At 43.6% G+C, this 21,401-nt stretch overlaps 1 non-coding gene across 1 annotated transcript; it reads right to left on the bottom strand.

The window, feature by feature from the left end:
- Window positions 1–9,898: 9,898 nt before the first annotated feature.
- LOC114809660 lies at window positions 9,899–10,036 on the bottom strand. Its single transcript, XR_003757437.1, has one exon. It is a non-coding gene; the product is annotated as a small nucleolar RNA SNORA7 (small nucleolar RNA).
- Between the last annotated feature and the right edge of the window lie 11,365 nt (window positions 10,037–21,401).

Genomic DNA, 21,401 nt, shown 5'->3' with positions numbered 1-21,401 from the left:
GTACCAGGCGCTGGGGTACATACAAGCCAATCAGGATGGATACAGTCCATGTGTGCACAGTGCTTGGCACGTAGTAAGCCCTCACTAAATATCATGCTTGTTGTGAGCAGGGAATGTACCGGTTTGTTGTTATATTGTACTTAGTACAGTGCTCTGCACACAGTAAATACTCAATAAATATGATTAAATGAATGCATGAATGAATGAGAGAAACATCATGGATTAATGGAATAGAACGCTGGACTGGGAGTCTGGGAACCTGTGTTCTTTTCCAGCTTCTGCTATTTCCCTAGTGTGATACCTTGGGCAAGTAAATGTATAGCTATCTATCTATCATCTATCTATCTATCAATCTATCTATCCATCTATCCATCTATCCATCTATCCATCTATCCATCCATCCATCCATCCATCCATCCATCCATCCATCCATCCATCCATCCATCTATCTATCTATCTATCTATCTATCTATCTATCTATCTATCTATCTATCTATCTGTATCTATCTATCTGTATCTATCTATATCTATCTATCTATCTATCTATCTATCTATCTATCTATCTATCTATCTATCTATCTATCTATCTATATCTATCTATCTATCTATCTATCTATCTATCTATCTATCTATCTATCTATCTATCTATCTATCTATCTATCTATCTCTATCCATCCACCCATCCACCCATCCATCCATCCATCCATTCTTCCATCCATCCATCCATCCATCCATCCATCCATCCATCCATCCATCCATCCATCCATCTTTCTATCTGTATATTCATTCATTCAATAGTATTTATTGAATGCTTACTGTGTGCAGAGCACTGTACTAAGCACTTGGAATGTACAATTCGGCAACAGTTAGAAAAAATCCCTTCCCAATGGTGGGTTCACAGTCTAAATGTATAGACTGAGAATATATAAGAGAAGCATGTATATAGGAGAAGCAGCATGGTGTAGTGGTTAGAGCATGGGCCTGGCAGTCAGAAAGTTATAGTTTCTAATCCTGGCTCTGCTACTTCTCTGTTGTGTAACCTTGGGCAAGTCACTTCACTTCTCTGGGCCCCAGTTACCTCATCTGTAAAATGGGGATTGAGACTGTGAGCCCCATATGGGACAACCTGACTACCTTGTATCTACCCCAGCGTTTAGAACAGTGATTGGCACATAGTAAGCACTTAACAAATACTAGAATTATTATTATCATTATTATTATTTCTCCCCCAAACAACTATCATAGGCAAAACTCACCAACAATGATGTCCTCTTCAAATAAGATTGACTAGTGGGATATTATTTCTGTTCTTTGAAACAGTGTCCCCACAACCTGATTCTTAAAAGGGAAAAGGGCAGGGAATAAAATTTTTTTTTTTGCTTTTTTTGGTGTTTTGTTTCTTTTGTTTTACTTCTGCTGTATTCTTCTAACCACCAATGCTCTCTGCATTTTAGATACTCAAAATACTCCATTAATTGATTGATAGCTGCCCTTTTGAAGGCAATAATGTAAGTTCTGTTGCAGGACTTTCCTTTTGTACGTGTGTCCTGGAGGGCTGCGGCTCAGGCCAGCAATCCATTCTCCACTGGATGGATGCATAGTTAGCACCCTACTGGGTTACTACATTTTCTTCTTTCAGCACCTGTTGCTATTAGCAAATCTCTTTCTCCCCTTCAACTTGAAGCTCTGCTCAAGAAGGGTAACCCCTCTTCCAAATTCCGGCCAACAGGCTGGTCTGTTTACTGCCATTATATAGAGTTGATTTGTCAATACACCCCTGGCACCACATCAATCAATGTGTCAGTCCCGCAATTGTGACACAGAATATTTATTCCAAAGACGAACCAAGCCTGGAGAACTGAACTTTCCAGGACCTGAGAAGTGCCCTGACATTTTTCAGGAAAATATCAATCAATCAGTGGTGATTATTGAGAGCATTATAATAATAATGATAATAATAATCGTACTTGTTAAGTGCTTACTATGTCCCGAGCATTGTTCTAAGCACTGGGGCAAATACAAGTTCATCAGGTTGGACATAGTCCCTGTCCACCTGGGGCTGAGACTCTTATCCCCATTTTACAAATGAGATAACTGAGGCATAGAGAAGTGAAGTGACTAGCCCAAGGTCACACAGCAGACATGTGGTGGAGCCGTGTTAGAACTCAGGTCCTTTCGACTCCTAGCCCTGTGCTCTATCCCCTGAGCCACACCGCTTCAGTTCTGCTAATTGTGTGCAGAACCCTGTACTAAGCACTTGGGAGATTTTAGTACAGAAGAATTGGTAGACCTACCCCCTTACAGTCTAGCGGGGAAGACAGATATTACATGAAATTATAGAAAGAGGAAGTGACAGATTATAAGGACATATACATAAGTCCTGTGGGGGTGTGAAACAGACAAGAGCAAGGTACAGAAAGAAGATGGGTGTAGAGAGGCAAATCTTACAAGATGAGTTGTCATAGGAGATGAGCGATCTCAGGTAGGCGGGAGAGAGCTAATTGAGTGTCTTAGACATTATAAAATAATGATTTACATTAATGTCTGCTCCCCATTATATTGTAAACTCCCTGATGGTAATGGTAAGGAGTCAGGATATCAGTGGAAAGAACCAAATCAACTTAATAGAGCCCCTAGAAGAGAATTCTACACCCATTAACAGCCTAACATAATCAATGGGGTGTGTGTGTGTGTGTGTGTGTGTGTGTGTGTGTGTGTGATTGCACATTTGGCTAAACAAAGCCCTTCAGAAAAATGACCTGAGGGGACCGGTGAAGCTCTAAAAGACTGCTCAGAAATTTAAGACAGCCTGATGAACAGAGATGCATTTCTATGAATTTCCAGGTTTCTGCATCCACCATTTACTTTGGAAGTTTTTTTTCATTTTGCTATCCCTTGCTTTGCAAATGAAAAGATGAATGAGAGCAGCATGATCTGGAAGCCAGAGGACCTGAGTTCTAATCCTGACTCTGCCCCTTGTCCGCTGCATGACCTTGGGCAAGTCATTTCACTTGTCTCTGTCTCATTTACCTCATTTTTAAAATAGAGGTTATGTCTGTAAGCCCTTTGTGGGTCAGGGACTGGGTTCAACCTGATTTTTGTGCATCTACCTCACCGCTTAGAACAGTACCTGGTACATAGTAGGTGCTCAACAAATGACATTTAAAAAAAGCCTTATGTATCCTTTCGTGTGGATATTTACAAACTTTTATATAGATCTTTTACTAGGTTGATTCACTATCAGGAATTGATTTTAATATCTGTTTCCCCTAACAGATTGTAAGCTTTTTGAGGCCAGGAATCATGTCGACTATCTCTCCTACTATCTCAAGTCGTTAGGGCAAATGTCTGCTCAAAGTAGGTGCTCAAAATTGATTGATTGAACACAGTTCCTATTTATACTGTCGTCCACACTGTCATAAATGATTCAACTTAATTCTAGAGCAATAAGTGATCGCAGAAAGTGATGGTGTGCCCCTCAGGGAAATGCATTGAAAATAGTGCTATGTATTTAGCTCTTATTGCAGGCGGAACACTGAGCTTAAATGCCGGAAAAGAATACCCAGGTGGAAAATAGATCCAGACCACTGTCATCTCTGTTTCAGCCTCTCTTCGAAATTTGAAAACCAGGAAACCACTGGCTGATGCAGCCCTCTCTTTCTGAAAGGTTGAAAAGAGGTTTTCTGCAGAGTGTACAGTTTTTAAATGAGAGTTTCCCACTCATCTCTCTCCTTTTCTCCCCATTGATTTTCAATGTGACAGAGGTTTCTCAAACTCCTGCCAGAGAGTGCGTTTCTTTCACAAGCCGCAAGATCTTCCAACAACACAACACACACAGCCAAGATTGGGTCCTGTCCTAACAAATATCTACTTTTAAAGGCCATAGGTAGCTACTTTGCGGCTGAACACCGTCTTTGCTGGGCGATGTTCTTGTCTTCAAATATTTTAATGAGCAATAAGATGAACCTGAAAACACGATTCAACACAGACACAGCAAAAGTAGGACAGTAGTAATGCTAATAGTAATTCTGCTATGGCTTTTCAGTGAAGCTGAAACGGATCAGCCTGTGACAAACAGTAGCCATCTTCTTTTCTTCTTCTTAAGGACTGTTCTAAGCACTGGAGTGAATACAAAGCAAACTGGGTTGGACACGGTCCCTGTGCCCGTATGGAGCTCACAATCTTAATCCCCATTTTACAGATGAAGTACTGAGGCACAAAGTGAAGTGACTTGCCCAAGGTCACATAGCAGACACGTGATGGAGCTGGGATTAGAACCCAGGTCCTTCTGACTCACAGGCCCATGATTTATCCACTAGGCCATGCTGCTTCTCACTCCATATAAATACACAATCACATGTAGTCTACTGTGTATACTGTATCTATCCCAGCACTTAGTGCAGTGTTTATTACATAGTATGCACTTAACAAGTACCACTTGTAGGCAGTGGCTTACTATTTTTATCATCGTTATTATTATTGTTATTATCACTATTATTATTAGTGTTCTGAGGACAGGCAGAGCTAGTAATAATGATAATAATAATAATTGGGATATTTGAAGCATGCATTATGGGTTTATACATGTACTCTGGACTAAACCCTGGGGTAGATATAAGATAATCAGATTGGGTGCCCAAAAAGGGCTCCCAATCTAATGCAGAGAGCAGCGTGGCCTAGTGGATAGAGCACGGGCCTAAGAGTCAGAAAGGCCTGGGTTCTAATCCAGGCTCTGCCACTTGTCTCCGGCGTGACCTTGGACAAGTCATTTAATTTCTCTGTGCCTCAGTTACCTCATCTGTAAAATGGGGATGAAGACTGTAAATCCTATCTTTTGTGTCTACATAAGTGCTTAGTTGAGAAGCAGCATGGCCTATTATTATCATTGTAATATTGCTCATTCTGTTAACAATTGGTGTCTGCTTGTTTCCTCCTTTTCAAAATTTGACTTTTTAATAGTATTTGTTAAGTGCTTACCAGTTGTGAGGTACTCTACTCAGTACTGGGGTAGATATACAAGATAATTATGTTAGATACAGTCCCTGTCCCACACAGGGTTCGTAATCTTAATCCCCATTTTAGAGATGACATAACCGAGGCACAGAGAAGTTAAGTGACCAGCTCAAGATCTATGCTCTTTCCATTAGGCCACACTTCTCCTCTGGATTGAATGCTTCTTGAGTTCAGGAATTGGGGCTTTTACTTTGTTTGTAATAGTGGCAGCAAGAACACTTACTATGTACAAAGCACTGTACTAAGCACTGGGAAAGAAGCTGTACTCTAACAGACAGCCTGCTTCAATTTACCCAATATTCCTTGCTCAGTCAATTTCCAATTATTTCCTGGATGAAAGGAAGACAACTATTGGGGTAGAGGGGAAAGGGTCACATTTAGGAAGGCAAAAAAAGATTTAAACTGGACCTGGTTCCACACAAATAAATTATCCAATGAGAATGATAATGATATCATTTATTAAGCGCTTACTCTATTCTAAGCACTGGGGAAGGCACAAGCCAATCAGGTTGGACACTTATTTCAATGCTGAAATATATTTTATACTTAATAATAATAATAATGTTGGTATTTGTTAAGCGCTTACTATGTGCAAAGCACTGTTCTAAGCGCTGGGGTAGATACAAGGTAATCAGGTTGTCCCACATAGGGCTCACAGTCTTCACCCCCATTTTCCAAATGAGGGAACTGAGGCACAGAGAAGTGAAGTGACTTGCCCAAAGTCACACAGTTGACTGGCGGCAGAGCCGGAATCAGAACCCATGACTTCTGACTCCCAAGCCCGGGCTCTTGCCACTAAGCCATGCTGCATCTCTTAATTATTATCCTTAATTATCCAGCTAGTTCAATTCTACCACCTGAAAGTCTGGGTAACCTGGGGGCAAGGTGTGCTGAAAGCGAATGAATTATATTGATAATTTGCTTGTGCTTTAGACTATCACATTATCTAAAGACAACCTATAATAACTTTGTCCAGATGTCACTGGACCAGGTTATAAAAACTGTGCTATTCTTCTCTTTCCTATTTAATGCTTCCTAAACTAACACGATATCATCTGACCCTCTGCCATTTAAACTGAAACGTTCATTTCAAGATAATTTGGCATTTTCCCCCCATTAAGTTCTTATGTACAGTATACACAATCTGTGAGTTTTATAACTTGAAAAACAGCATTGAAAATAAACTGAGCAAATGCTTAGTAAGCAAATGCTCCGGAGGGTAACAGTTAAGGATCGGACTTAATCTCTTTATTTAACACTAGGAATATTAGTCGAGGACTACTTATTGGGGCGAAATGAAAGGAAGCCTAATAGCTTTAAACAATATGCAGTTTTATCTTCTAGGATTTTTTCCAGTGAACTGTGTCCCTCACCTCAAAGCTTAGAAGATTGAAAACCTGTAGTTGGAGCGTTGACTTATAAATAATAGGAAATGGAAAGATAAATCACAAGATTAAAAAAAGGAATTGAGATATATCCTCAGCTCAAATGAAATAGAGATGGAAAATGCATGTAATAAAAACAGAAAACTCCCGAGTTTAGACCCTCTAAATCAGGAATCTTTTTTGTTTGTTTTTAATGATATTTGTAACCAGGTTGGACACAGTCCATGTTCCACACAGGGCTCACAATCTTAATCCCCATTTTACAGATGAGGTAACTGAGGCACAGAGAAGTTAAGTGAGTTGCCCAAGGCCACACAGCCAACAAGTGGTGGGACCAAGAGTAGAATCCAGGTCCTTGACTCCCTGGCTCATGCTCTTTCGATTAGACCACACTGCTTCTCTCTTTTTTTTTAATAGTATTTGTTATGCACTTACAATGTGCCAGGTACTGTACTAAGCACTAAGCACTAGATACTAGATAATCAAGTGGGACAGAGTCCCTGTCCCACATAGGACTCACCATCTCAATCCCCATTTACAGATGAGGTAACTGAGGCACAGAGAAGTTAAGTAACTTGCCCAAAGAAGTTCTTTTCTCTTGAAAATAGCACATTATTTTCAAAATCTTTTGTAATTTTGTGAACCAGATTCTTCAGATGCAAAAGTTATTTTTGGCAGCATATTGGGCATATTGGGAATGTGCATTCATCAACTTTGTCCAGCTACCAAAGAACTGTTCTGAGCAGTTGCGTTTTTGTTAGTGAACCACACTGGTTCAGAGTTCAGATATGGGTGTCATTCCAAATTCACGCAAATGTGCACATCGGCATGGTGAAATATGTAGGACTGCATTTGGCTTGGAGGCCTCATAGCTGTCTGGAGCACTGCCATCTTTGATTTTGTTGGGTAACCCTGGCCATGATGCCAAAGGGAGGGCATAGCTGCACCCCAATCAATCAATCATATTTATTGAGCGCTTGTTGTGCGCAGTAGATTCTAAGCCCATTGTGGGCAGGGATTATATCTATTTTAATATTATATTGTACTCTCCCAAGCACTTAGTACAGTGCTTTGAACAGAGTAAGCCCTCAATCCCCTCTCAGGGTCACACCTGGAGAGTTTCCAAGACTCTACCAGTCATAACTACAGGAGGGAGAGTCAAACAGAGGCCTGTCCATTCTATTCTTAGCTTGGGCAGTGGCTAGCAAGTGGAAGGCCATCTGCTACAAGTCAAAACTCTCCTGTGCTGGGCAACAGCGGCATGGGAGAAGTCGAGGGCAGAGACTCGTTTACTCTGTGGAAGAAGGCAATGATAAACCACTTCTGTATTTTAACCAAGGAAACTCTATGCATATGCTACCAGAACGATTGCATATGGAAGTGGGACATTCTGAGAGAGATGGGTCTATGGAGTCACTATGAGTCAGACATGACTCTACAGCATAAAACAACAACAACGGGCGCTCAGTAAATACGACTGAATGAATGAATGAATGCAGAGCACTATACTAAGAGCTTGGGACAGTCCAGCACTTAGAACAGTGCTTGGTACATAGTAAGCACTTAACAAATGCCATCTTTATTATCACTATTATTATTACAGTCTAGCAATATAATAGACCCATTTCTTTCCCACAGTGATTCATTCATTTATTTTCATATTTCTTGAGTGCTACTATGTGCAAAGCACTGTGTTAAGCACTCGGGAGGGTACAATACAGCAATAAACAGTCACATTCCCTACCCACAACAGGCTTACAGTCTGGAATGGGCTCTGACATCTGAGCTCTTGACCCAGAACGTCCAGACAACCTCCGGAAGCTCTCTCCAGGGCACTGGCCTGCCGGTGCCCACTTCTGGGGAAACCCTGATTTAGTTCATTCGAATGTAGGTGTAATCTTCCCAACCCATTTAAAGTGGTGCACTGAGCACTTTTCCAGTTGCTTTATTCCACATTGATGGTCCAGCCTGATAACTGCATCCCTAAAAGTCCAACTCAGGAGCAGAACCTCCCATCTGGGTTGTCAATGTGGTTCAAATCCACGATAATTACTGCATCCTCCACTTAGGTGTGCAGAAACAGCAATGAATCTATACAATACAAGCAACTTGGAGCAGCTCCCGATAGTTTGAAAAATTCGGGGCAGCTTTAAAAGGAGCTGAAGATAACCAGAGAGGCAGATGGCCAGTCATCCTGCATTTAAACCAGTTTTCAGCTGGTCTATTCAATAATTTTAATTTTGTTTATTCGTACGGATGTCTGTTTCCCCTGCTCTCGACTGTGAGTTCATTGTGGGCAGGGTTTGTCACTGTTTATTGTTGTATTGTTCTTTCTCAAGCACTTAGTACAGTGCTCTGCACAGAGTAAGCACTTAATAAATACAATTGAATTAACGAATGAATAACCAGTTCTCTATGGTACCGGACACTTGTATGGCCTTTTCAAAATTTCCTGCCTCAGCTTCTACCACTTGGTTCCACATTTCAATCTTAGTGACAGAATTAATTATTGTGATATTTGATAATCGCTCACTATGTGCCAGGCACTATACTAATGGGATGGATATAAGCAAATCGGGTTGAACACGATCAGTGTCCCAGTTGGGCCTCACAGTCTTGATCCCTATTTTCAAGATGAGGTAACTGAGGCACGGAAAAGTGCAGTGACTTGCTCACAGTCACACAGCAGAACAGGGATTAGAACCCATGACCTTCTGACTCCCAGGCCCGGGCCTGGGAGTCAGAATTCATACAGACCTGGGAAAGGGACAGTAAGGCTCAGGAGCAAGTAATAAATGAATTAATCAGTGGCATTTATTGAGTGCTTAATTCATTGAATCTCATTTATTAGGCGCTTACTGGGTGCAGAGCACTGTACTAAGCCTTTAGAAGAGTATAGTGTAACAGAGTTGATAGACATGCTACCATTCTCCCAAGAAGCTTATAGCCTAGAAGGGAAGACAGACATTAAAATAAATTACTGATATGTACATAACTGCTTTGGGATAATAAATAATAATAATAATGTTGGTATTTGTTAAGTGCTTACTATGTGCAGAGCACTGTTCTAAGAGCTGGGGTAGATACAGGGTCATCATGTTGTCCCACGTGAGGCTCAGATGCGGTAACTGAGGCACAGAGAAGTGAAGTGACTTGCCCACAGTCACACGGCTGACAAGTGGCAGAGCCATAAATGTCTCCCCATAAAGAGATACTCTTAAGATAGTGTGAAACTATGCCTTACTATCTGTCAAACCTTATTCTAAGCACTGGGGACTGGGCTAATGCTGTCGAGTCATCTCTGATCCATTGCGTCTCCATGTACACATGTCTCCCAGAACGCGCCACTCTCCCTCTGCAATCGTTCTGGTAGTGTAGCCACAGGATTTTCTTGGTAAAAATCCGGAAGTGGTTTACCATTGTCTCTTCCTCTCAGGAAACTTGAGTCTCCACCCTCGACTCTCTCCCATGCCACTGTTACCCAGCACGGGTGAGTTTTGATTCGTAGCAGATGGCCTTCCACTCGCTAGCCACAGCCCAAGCTAGGAATGGAATGGCTAGGCCACTGCTTGACTCTCCCTCTCATACCCGAGACTGGTAGAGTATTGGAAACTCTCCAGTTGTGATCCTGAGAGGAGAAACGCTGAAGTAAATAGAAGTCAGTCATATGGGGGACAGTCATTGTCCCACAAAGGGCTCACAGTCCAAGTGGTAGGAAGAACAGGTAGTCAATCCCCATTTTACAGATGAGGCCACTGAGGCACACAGAGGAGTCAAGTGACTGCCCAACATCACATAGCAGGCAAGTGGAGGAGCTGGGATTTTATTTATTTATTTATTTTTGGTGTTTGCTAAACAGTTACTATGTGTCAGGCACTGTACTAAACCCTGGGGTAGATACAAATTATTCAGATTGGACATAGTCCATGTCCCACATGGGACTCACTGTCTTATGCTCCATTTTACAGATGAGGTAACCGAGCCACATAGAAGTGAAGTGAATTGCCCAAGGTCACACAGCAGACAAGTGATAGGGCTGAGGGATTAGAAATCAGGCCGTTCTGAATTCCGGGCTTGTGCTCTGTCCACTAGGCCAAATTATCCATTAGGGATTAGAACCCAGGTTCTCTGAATCCCAGACCCATGCTCTATCCACTAGGCAACACTGCTTCCCATATTTGTTAAATATTTACAATACATCAGACCCGGTGCTCAGGGCTGAGGTAGATACAATCCTTCAGTTACTTCAGATCTGTCATAGTCCCTGTCCCACATGGGGCTCACAATCAAAAAAGGAGGGAAAATAATCAATCAATGGTATTTTCTGAGAGTTTACTAGGAGGAGAGCTCTGTACTAAACCCTTGGGAGAATACAACAGACCTGGTAGACATGTGTCCGTTCCTCAACGAGCTTACCCTCTTGAGAAAATAGGTATTAAACCCCATTTATAGAGAAGGAAACCGAAGAACTTTCCCAAAATGTCATAGCAGGCAAGTAATCGGGCCAGAATTTGAAGCCAGACCTCTTGACTCTCAGGGCTGGGCTCCTTCTGTTAGGCCACAATACTTCTCTGGTCTTTCTTGTTCCAGCTGGAGCCTGCCTAGTTTATATTTTATTAGGACCCCAAGACATTCATACTAGCAGTTCCAGAATGCCCAAGGCTTCTAAACTCACCATTGCTCCTGGAATTTTTCTTTGTTGGTCTACAGAACATTTTTTTCCTTTTGTTTATGGTACTCCTACTCTGCCGTGTAAAGGGTTTCTCAGTGTGGGTTTGTACATTACCTTGGTTCTATAAGGCTCACTGTCAATCCGTATGACTGTGGGAGTGCTTCAGAGTGATTCATAATCCTTGGAATGTCTTTCTTTAGATGTGCCTCAAGAGCATAATTATCAGGACACAGAAGTTCGAGAATTGGCCTCTCAAAGGTGTTGATGGATTGGAAGAGTTACCTGGTGGATCAGAAGCACATTCTGATCCAAACTCTCTAGATTCTGTATTTAACCCTCAAACACCTCAGCATAGACTCGACTGAATAGGATTTATCTACCAGCCAGTCTGCTGTATAACGACGGTGCCGGATAAAAGTTCCAACATGGCAGACCACAGTATTGTAGTAGCCTAAGGTCATGGTGAATTTCCATGGGTAAGTAAATTTGTTTAGCAATCAGCAGACTTCTGGTCTGTTGATGAGATTTAATATTTTTTTCAAAGTCAATGAAAAAGTGAAGAGGTTTTGGTTTTGCTTCCTGAGCTATTCTTGTATGGGGCGTACTGCAAAGATTCTATTTGCTGGGTTGCTATTTGGTCTGAGGCCACGTAGAGATTTGGGTGATCCACTGGTGATGAAGTTCTTCAGACATCTGTCTAGCTAGAATCTTCTCGAGCATGGAAAGCATCTATAAGCCCCGGTAATATAACTGTGGTATCTGTTAAGCACTTACTGTATACCAGACACTCTACTAAGCGCTGGGGCGGATACAAGCAATTCGGGTTGGACCCAGTTCCTGTCCCATGTGGGACTCCCATCCAGTCACTCTTCTTCTTTTGAAGATGGTGATTATAAATGGCATCTGTGCCATCCAGCGATATTTCTTGAGGGTTTAATTGTTGAAGATGAGCATATGTGAAGATCAGAGTATGTCCCCTCACCATGACTGCCTTCCCCAACACCATCACCACCACCACTACCTACCATCAACACCACCACCACCATCTCCACCAGCACCAGCTTCACCACCTTCTCCTCCAGCACCATCACCAGTCCCACCAGCATCTTCGCAACACCACCACTCTCTCCTCCAGAACCACCACCAGTCCCACCATCAGTCCCACCAGCAGCAGCAGCAGCACCACCAGTCCCACCACCATCTCCACCAGCCCCATCACCAGTTCCACCAGCTTCTTCACCAACACCACCACTGTCTCCTCCAGAACCACCATCAGTCCCACCAGCATCACCACCTGGCATTTGCTGAGCACTTACTATGTTGACTGTTTTAAGTGCTTAGGAGAGTACAGTACAACAGAGTTGGCAAACATCTTCCCTACCCACAAGTTTACCATCTAGAGGGAGAGACAGACACTAATGTAAATAAATAATTTAGAATATATAATTTCAATATACAGACATAAGTGCTGGGGGGTTGAGGCTGGAGAGAATGTCAAATGCTCCAAAGTCACAGATCCAAGCGTAGCGTCTAGACAACACAGAAGGGAGAGGGTGATGGGGAAAAGAGGGCTCATGTGGGGAAAACATTTTGCAGGAGATGTGATGCTAATAATCCTTTGAAGGTGGGGAGAGCGATAGTCTAGCATATATGGAGGAGGAGGGAGTTCCAGGGAAGGGGGAGGATATGGGAAAGAGTGCGGGATTGAAATAGATGAAAACGGGGCACAGGGAGTAAGCTGGCACTATAGGAGCAAAGTGTGAGAGCTGGGTTATAATAGGAGATCAGCAAGGTGATGTAAGACGGGGAAAGGTGATTGAGAGCTTTAAAGCCAATGGGAAGACGTTTCCTTTTGATGCGGAGGAAGATGGGAAACCACTGAAGGTTCTCCAGGAATGGGCAGACATGGACTGAACCTATTTTTTTAGAAAAGTGGTCCATTCACTAGAGTGAAGTATGGGCTGGAGTGGAGAGAGGCAGGAGGCGGGGAGGTCAGCAAGGAGGCAGATGGCATAGTCGATAGCGCACGGGCCTGGAAGTCAGAGGGCCATGGCTTCTAATCCCGGCTCTGCCACTTGTCTGCTGTGTGACCTTGAGCAAGTCACTTACTTTCTCTGCACCTCAGTTCCCTCACCTGTCAAATGGGGATTGAGACTGTGAGTCCCACCAGGGACAGGGACTGTACCCAACCCGATTTGCTTGTAGCCACCCCAGTGCTTAGTATAGTGCCTGGTACATAGTAAGCTCTTACAAATATGATTATTACTATTATTATTATTATTAGTCAAGGCAGGATAGGAGAAGTGCTTGGATCGGCATGGTAGTAGGGTGGATGGAGAGGAAAGGGCAGATTTTAACAATGTCGTGAAGATAGACCCAAAAGGATTTGGTGACAGTACCATCGTTCATTCATTCGGATTCATTGAGCGCTTACTGTGTGCAGAGCACCACCAGGACCACCCCCATCCTCACCATCAATGTCACCACTATCACCGACAACCACCAACCGAAATGTCATCATCATGAGACGTCTGGTTGGGGTTAGGGGTGCAACTGGTAGACGTAAAATAGAATCTCTCTCTGACACAACCAACAACAAACTCACTGCTTCCCATAACAACCAGAGGATTTTTTATTTTGTTTTGTTTTATTTACTAAGAAGATGTCTCAATAAAGGCTATTTAGTTGGACATGTAAGCCCTCGGACATAAAATGCCCTTTAGGTGCTAGAAGGATGCTTGCTGAAAGAAATCTAAAATATTTTTGAAAGAGTAAAAGGTGATGGATAAGGAGGAAGAACAACAAAACGGGCAAAAGAAAAACAGATAGAGCCCTGAAAAATCCATAGCCCAAGCACCAAAGCTGAAAGTCCCCGTGGCACAAACCTTTACTTCCTTATTGAAAAGTCAACACAGATGGAAAAAATAAATCAATAACAACTAGATAAACGGATAAATACGAAAGGATGCTGAAGAGGCTGAAGGGATGGCATGACCAGAATAGTAAAGGATTAATTATGAGGGAGGTGGCTTTTAGAGAGAGATTTGGTTTAGCAAAGCAGAGAGGAGAAGGTAACCCAGGCAGATCGGATGGTGGGAGCAACAGGATGGAAGGAGGAGAATTGAAAGCAAAGAGTGATAACTCAGAGGTAGGGGGATAAAAGGAGAGAAAAGTGAGAGTCACCAACCTGGAGGAGATCCTTGATGGTCAAGGACTGTATTTGATAAGCAGTGAAGAGCTTTTGGAGATTTTTGGAGGAAGGAAATGGTTCTTTCCAGTTGGAATTTGAGGAGGCTGAGGCAGGCAGGATTTCAGAGCATAAAGAGGGTTGAGGTTAAAGAGTGATGAGATTGGAAGCAGGAAATAAAGATGGAATGTTTGAAGTCCAGATGGAAAATGACGTATCAGGGTATTTTTGCAAGGTGGAGAGGGAGGGATGAATCTGAAAAACAATGTAGAGGAAGAAGCTGTGGCTGTGGGATGACCTCTGCTGGGTCACTGCAGGGAGTTAGGGATGATCGGGGGAGAGTCCCAGGTGTGAATGTGGCATGTAAATCAGAGAGAAAGGTCATATTACATGTTAGGGAATGAAAGGTTTTAACGTCAAGTTCCCCCTGGGGGAAGAAGTCTGGATAATAATAATTCTGGTAATAATAATGTTGGTATTTCTTAAGTGCTTACTATGTGCAGAGCACTGTTCTAAGTGCTGCGGGGTGGATACAGGGTCATCAGGTTGTCCCACGTGAGGCTCACAGTCTTCATCCCCTTTTTACAGATGAGGGAACTGAGGCACAGAGAAGTTAAGTGACTTGCCCACAGTCACACAGCTGACAAGTAGCAGAGCTGGGATTCAAACCCATAACCTCTGACTCCCAAGCCTGGGCTCTTTCCACTGAGCCACGCTGCTTCTGGTATTGGTTAAGTGCTTACTATAGGCCAAGTGCAGTTCAAGCAGTGGGGTAGATACGGGTTAATCAGGTGGGACACGGTTCCTGACCCACATGGGGCTCACAGTCTTACTCCCCATTTTTCAGATGAGATAACTGAGGCACAGAGAAGTGAAGTGACTTGCCCAAGATCACACAGCACAAAAGTGGTGGAGCCGGGATTAGAACCCACATCTTGTGACTCCCAAGCCCTTGCCACTAGGCCATGCTGCTTCTCTAGGAAGATTGTGTGTAAAGGGCTAAGGAGACCTCCAGATGGTGGAGAGAGAGAGAGAGAGAGAGATTTGCTGGTGAGAATTAGAAATTAAACAAGAACCTCCCCCTGCAATGTAGATGGAATGGACCACCTGCAGGCTGGGCACGTCACCCACCTCTTCAAAAAATCTCCCATGGTTGCCTATCAACCTCCGTATCAAGAAAAAACTCCTCCCTAATGGCTTCAAAGCTCTCCATCACCTTGCCCCCTCCTACCACACCTCCCTTCTATCATTCTCTAGCTTAGCCCGCACCCTCCGCTCCTCTTCTGCCGCTAACCTCCTCACTGTGTCTTGTTCTCGCCTGTCCCGCCGTCAATCCCTGGTCCATGTTCTACCTCTGGCCTGGAATGCGCTCCCTCCTCACATCCACCAATCACAATTTCCCCCTTCAAAGCCCTACTAAGCCTCTCTTTTCTTCAGCTCCCCCTCCCTATTGCCCCGACTCACTCCCTTTGCTCTATCCCCATCCCACTCACTCCCTTGCTCTACCCCCATCCTCACCCCAAAGCACTTTTGTATATATGCACATATCTATAATTCTATTCATTCATTCAGTAGTATTTATTGAGTGCTCACTATGTGCAGAGCACTGTACTAAGCGCTTGGAATGTACAAATCGGTAACGGATAGAGACAGTCCCTGGCCTTTGATGGGCTTACATTCTAATCGGGGGAGACGGACAGACAAGAACAATATCAATAACAATAACACTTCTATTTATTTATATTCATGCTGTTGATGCCTGCTTACTTGTTTTGATGTCTGTCACCCCCTTCTAGACTGTGATCCCATAGTGGGGAGGAGTTGTTTTTATTTATTGCTGAATTGTACTTTCCAAGTGCTTAGTGCCATGATTCATTCAATAGTATTTACTGAGCACTTACTATGTGCAGAGTACTGTACTAAGCGCTTGGAATGTACAATTTGGCAACAGATAGAGACAATCCCTGCCCAATGACGGGCTCACAGTCTAATCTGCACACAGTAAGCACTCAATAAATACGAATGAATGAATGAATGAATGAATGAAGATGAGCGGTGTCAAACATGATGAGTTTTATGTAGCAAGGGGCTAATTTGAAAGATGGAACACATCTTTCCATCACATGGAACACATAAGCACACATTTATCCCTTGTAATAAAAATCGTGATAATTATGGTATTTGTTAAGTGCTTACTATGTTCCAGGCACTGTACAAATCGCTGATTGGGGTGGCGGGGGGATACAAGCAAATCAGGTTGGACACAGTCCCTGTCCCACATTGGACTCGCAGTCTTCATCCCCATTTTACAGATGAGGTAACTGAGGCACAGAGAAGTGATATGACTTGCCTAAGGTCACACAGCAGACAAGTGGTGCTAAGGGACAGTTTGAAAAGACCAACAGACAAGTGGCAAGCCAGGATTACAACCCATGACCTTCTGACTCCTAGGCCTGGGCTCTAGCCACTAGGCCATGTGGAGTAGTCTGTGTGGGTGGGAAAGTAACCACCATCATTCTACTGTGTGGGCAACACTCCTTTCATTCATTCATTCATTCAATAGTATTTATTGAGCGCTTACTATGTGCAGAGCACTGTACTAAGCGCTTGGGATGAACAAGTCGGCAACAGATAGAGACGGTCCCTGCCGTTTGACGGGCTTATGGTCTAATCGGGGGAGACGGACAGACGAGAACAATGGCGATAAACAGCGTCGAGGGGAAGAACATCTCGTAAAAACTGATGGCAACTAAATAGAATCGAGGCGATGTACAATTCATTAACAAAATAAATAGGGTAACGAAAATATATACAGTCGAGCGGACGAGTACAGTGCTGCGGGGATGGGAAGGGAGAGGTGGAGGAGCAGAGGGAAAAGGGGAAAATGAGGCTTTAGCTGCGGAGAGGTAAAGGGGGGATGGCAGAGGGAGTAGAGGGGGAAGAGGAGCTCAGTCTGGGAACGCCTCTTGGAGGAGGTGATTTTTAAGTAGGGTTTTGAAGAGGGAAAGAGAATCAGTTTGGCGGAGGTGAGGAGGGAGGGCGTTCCAGGACCGCGGGAGGACGTGACCCGGGGGTCGACGGCGGGATAGGCGAGACCGAGGGACGGCGAGGAGGTGGGCGGCGGAGGAGCGGAGCGTGCGGGGTGGGCGGTAGAAAGAGAGAAGGGAGGAGAGGTAGGAAGGGGCAAGGTGATGGAGAGCCTTGAAGCCTAGAGTGAGGAGTTTTTGTTTGGAGCGGAGGTCGATAGGCAACCACTGGAGTTGTTTAAGAAGGGGAGTGACATGCCCAGATCGTTTCTGCAGGAAGATGAGCCGGGCAGCGGAGTGAAGAATAGACCGGAGCGGGGCGAGAGAGGAGGAAGGGAGGTCAGAGAGGAGGCTGACACGGTAGTCTAGCCGGGATATAACGAGAGCCCGTAATAGTAAGGTAGCCGTTTGGGTGGAGAGGAAAGGGTGGATCTTGGCGATATTGTAGAGGTGAAACCGGCAGGTCTTGGTAACGGATAGGATGTGTGGGGTGAACGAGAGGGACGAGTCAAGGATGACACCGAGATTGCGGGCCTGAGAGACGGGAAGGATGGTCGTGCCATCCACGGTGATAGAGAAGTCTGGGAGAGGACCGGGTTTGGGAGGGAAGATGAGGAGCTCAGTCTCGCTCATGTTGAGTTTTAGGTGGCGGGCCGACATCCAGGTGGAGACGTCCCGGAGGCGGGAGGAGATGCGAGCCCGAAGGGAGAGGGAGAGGACAGGGGCGGAGATGTAGATCTGCGTGTCATCTGCGTAGAGATGGTAGTCAAAGCCGTGAGAGCGGATGAGTTCACCGAGGGAGTGAGTGTAAATGGAGAACAGAAGAGGGCCAAGAACTGACCCTTGAGGAACTCCAACAGTTAAAGGATGGGAGGGGGAGGAGGCTCCGGCGAAGGAGACCGAGAATGATTGGCCAGAGAGGTAAGAGGAGAACCGGGAGAGGACAGAGTCCGTGAAGCCAAGGTGAGATAAGGTATGGAGGAGGAGGGGATGGTCGACCGTGTCAAAGGCAGCAGAGAGGTCAAGGAGGATCAGAATGGAGTAGGAGCCATTGGATTTGGCAAGAAGGAGGTCACGGGTGACCTTAGAGAGAGCAGTCTCGGTAGAGTGGAGGGGACGGAAGCCAGATCGGAGGGGGTCTAGGAGAGAATGGGAGTTAAGGAATTCTAGGCATCGATTGTAGACGACTCGTTCTAGGATTTTGGAAAGGAAGGGTAGTAGGGAGATAGGACGATAAGTGGAGGGGGAAGTGGGGTCAAGAGCGGGTTTTTTTAGGATAGGGAGACGTGGGCATGTTTGAAGGCAGAGGGGAAGGAGCCCTTGGAGATTGAGTGGTTAAAAATAGAAGCACTCCTGCTAACCGTAGGTAATAAAATGTGAGCCTAGGTGTGGGATGAGGTTCTTGGAAGCACAGAAAAGATAAATGACTTGCCCAAGATCATAGAGCAAAGAAATGGTGGAACCAAAATTAGAACTCAAGTCCTGTATCTCCCAGAAATTCTCTATCAGAAGAACATCCGCTAAGACCGATCCATCACCACCTCCATCTCGATCATCATCATTTATTGAGCACCTACCTGCGCAGAGAACTGTACTATGTGCTTGAGAATATCTTCTATAATTCTATTTATTTATACTGATGCTATTGATGCCTGTTTACTTGTTTTGATGTCTGCCTCTCCCCTTCTAGACTGTAAGACCGTTGTGGGCAGCAGTTGTCTCTCTTTATTGCTGAATTGTACTTTTCAAGCGCTTAGTACAGTGCTCTGCACACAGTAAGCTGTCAATAAATATGATTGAATGAATGAATAAATAAAAGAATTAAAAGACATGATCTATTCCCTCAATGAGCTTAAAGTCTAATGCGGGGAAACAGACACTAGTGTTGTGGCTTTAACTGTGGTGATGACTTTGTCAAACTTAGGAGCAAAGATCAACCATAATAAAACTTCCTTTGAAAAGATCTCATGTATTTGATGAGCAAAATGGAAGGATCTGGAACGAGGGATTCTCATCTATTAATTATGCTGGAATTTTCTTTATTTGGTTCTGTGTGAAACTCCCGTTTTGTATTTTTACTTTGGACATTCTCATGCATCATATGCTTCATATTTTACAAAAGTCATCTTAAAATACACATCCTTATTTTTAAAAATCGAATGAAAAAGTGGTAAATCACTCAGAAATGGGTGAAATTTGCGTAATTAATCCTCGAAGTTTTAATTAACCTCTCCAGTGGCCCAATTAAGGTTCAGTAGATGATTCTGAAGATATTCTTAAAGTGATACTAAAATTAGTATAAATTGAATTTCAGTTTACTCCACGGAGCAATTAGTTTCCTTCCAGGTTTGACAACTTAAATTAGAAATAACAAATAGGAGAAAAATGTAAACAAAGTGTGCTAAATGCTTGTTTGGATGGTTGAAAATGTGGACGTTTTCCTCATTCTAAATTGACATCCAATCGGCTGTTGCGAAGTATCTGTGGAGTACTTTGGTAAACAAGGAGTACTTCTGAGACACGTGAACACTTGCAGGTGTACAATACAGCATCTAATCCACCCGAATAATTCATTAAATTTGGGGGTCTTTTGTAATCTTGACTCTTTTAGAGGCTTTTCCTCTAGACTGTAAACTTGTTATGGTCAGGGAACATGGCCTCTACCTCTGCTGCACTGCACTCCCTAAATGCTTAGTACAGTGCTCTTCACATAGTAAGGGCTCAATAAATGACATTGATCGATTAATTGACCCTCCTCCGCCTCCAGTAACTTTGTGTGGGTGTCCTTCACGGCCCAGGTCTGAATCATCTTGGATTTTCCATCTACATGCGCTGCTGTGAGGTGCCTATCCATTCTCACTGCTTCAGCTACTGAATGTGAACAGAAGAATATGGTTACATGTCAGATTGGCACATGAGAAGCAGAATGGCCTGATAATAATAATAATTATTAATATTCAGAGCCCCATGAGGGACAACCCGATTACCTTGTATCTACCCCACCATTTAGAACCGAGCTTGGCACGTAATACGCACTTAACAAATACCATTATTATCATGATTCTATAAATGTTATGATATAATAAAATCATAATATGCTAAAATATTATAATATAAATAAATATTATTATATGATAAAATATTATCATGTGATAATGTAATAATTACTATAATAATAATAATAATGGTATTTGTTAAGTGCGTACTATGTGCCAAGCTCCATTCTAAATGCTGGGGTAGATACAAGGTAATTAGGTTGTCCCATGTGGGGCTCAGAATCTTAATTCCCATTTTACAGATGAGGTAACTGAGGCACAGAGGAATGAAGAGGCTTGCCCAGGGTCACACAGCAGATGAGTGGCAGAGCCGAGATTAGAACCGGCGTCCTCTGACTCCCAAGCCCTGGCTCTTTCCACTAAGCCACACTAGTGGATAGAGCATAGGCCTCAGAGTCAGAAGGACCTGGGTCCTACTCCTGGCTCCGCCACTTGTCTCCTGTGTGACCTAGGTCAAGTAATTTCACTTTTCTGGGCCTCATGTCTCTCATCTGTAAAAAGGGGGTTAAGACTGTGAATCCCATGTGGGATACAGACTGTGTCCAACCTGATTAACGTGTATGTAGCCCAGCGCTTACTACAGTGCCTGGCGCATAGGAAATGCTTAACGAGTAACGCTGTCATCTCAAGCTTAACAGATCCAAATTGAACTCCTCATCTTCCTTCTTAAGCCCTCTCCTGCTCCTAACTAACCCATCACTTTTACAATACCTTTAATACTACTACTACTAATATTGATAATTAATCATTTTCATTTTTCTTAAGTGCTTACTATGTGCCAGGCACTGTACTAAGTCCTGGAGTGTCACAAGATGATCAGGTTGGACACAGGCTCTGTCCCACATGCGCTGTGACTCTCAAGGCCACAACCTTTTTGAGCCCACTGTTGGGCAGGGAATGTTTCTATCTGTTGCCAAATTGTACATTCCAATCGCTTAGTACAGTGCTTTGAACACAGTAAGCGCTCAATAAATATGATTGAATGAATGAACCTTGGCATTTTCCTTGTCTCCTATCTCTCTTTTTACATCTCCAGCCCTGATCTCTCTCCCTCCCTCGAGT

The sequence above is a fragment of the Ornithorhynchus anatinus genome, chromosome 2 (genome assembly GCF_004115215.2).
Source record: "Ornithorhynchus anatinus isolate Pmale09 chromosome 2, mOrnAna1.pri.v4, whole genome shotgun sequence".
In the NCBI taxonomy this organism is placed as follows: domain Eukaryota; kingdom Metazoa; phylum Chordata; class Mammalia; order Monotremata; family Ornithorhynchidae; genus Ornithorhynchus; species Ornithorhynchus anatinus.
Note: the sequence above shows the minus strand (reverse complement) of the source record. Positions and strands in the feature narration are given on the sequence as shown.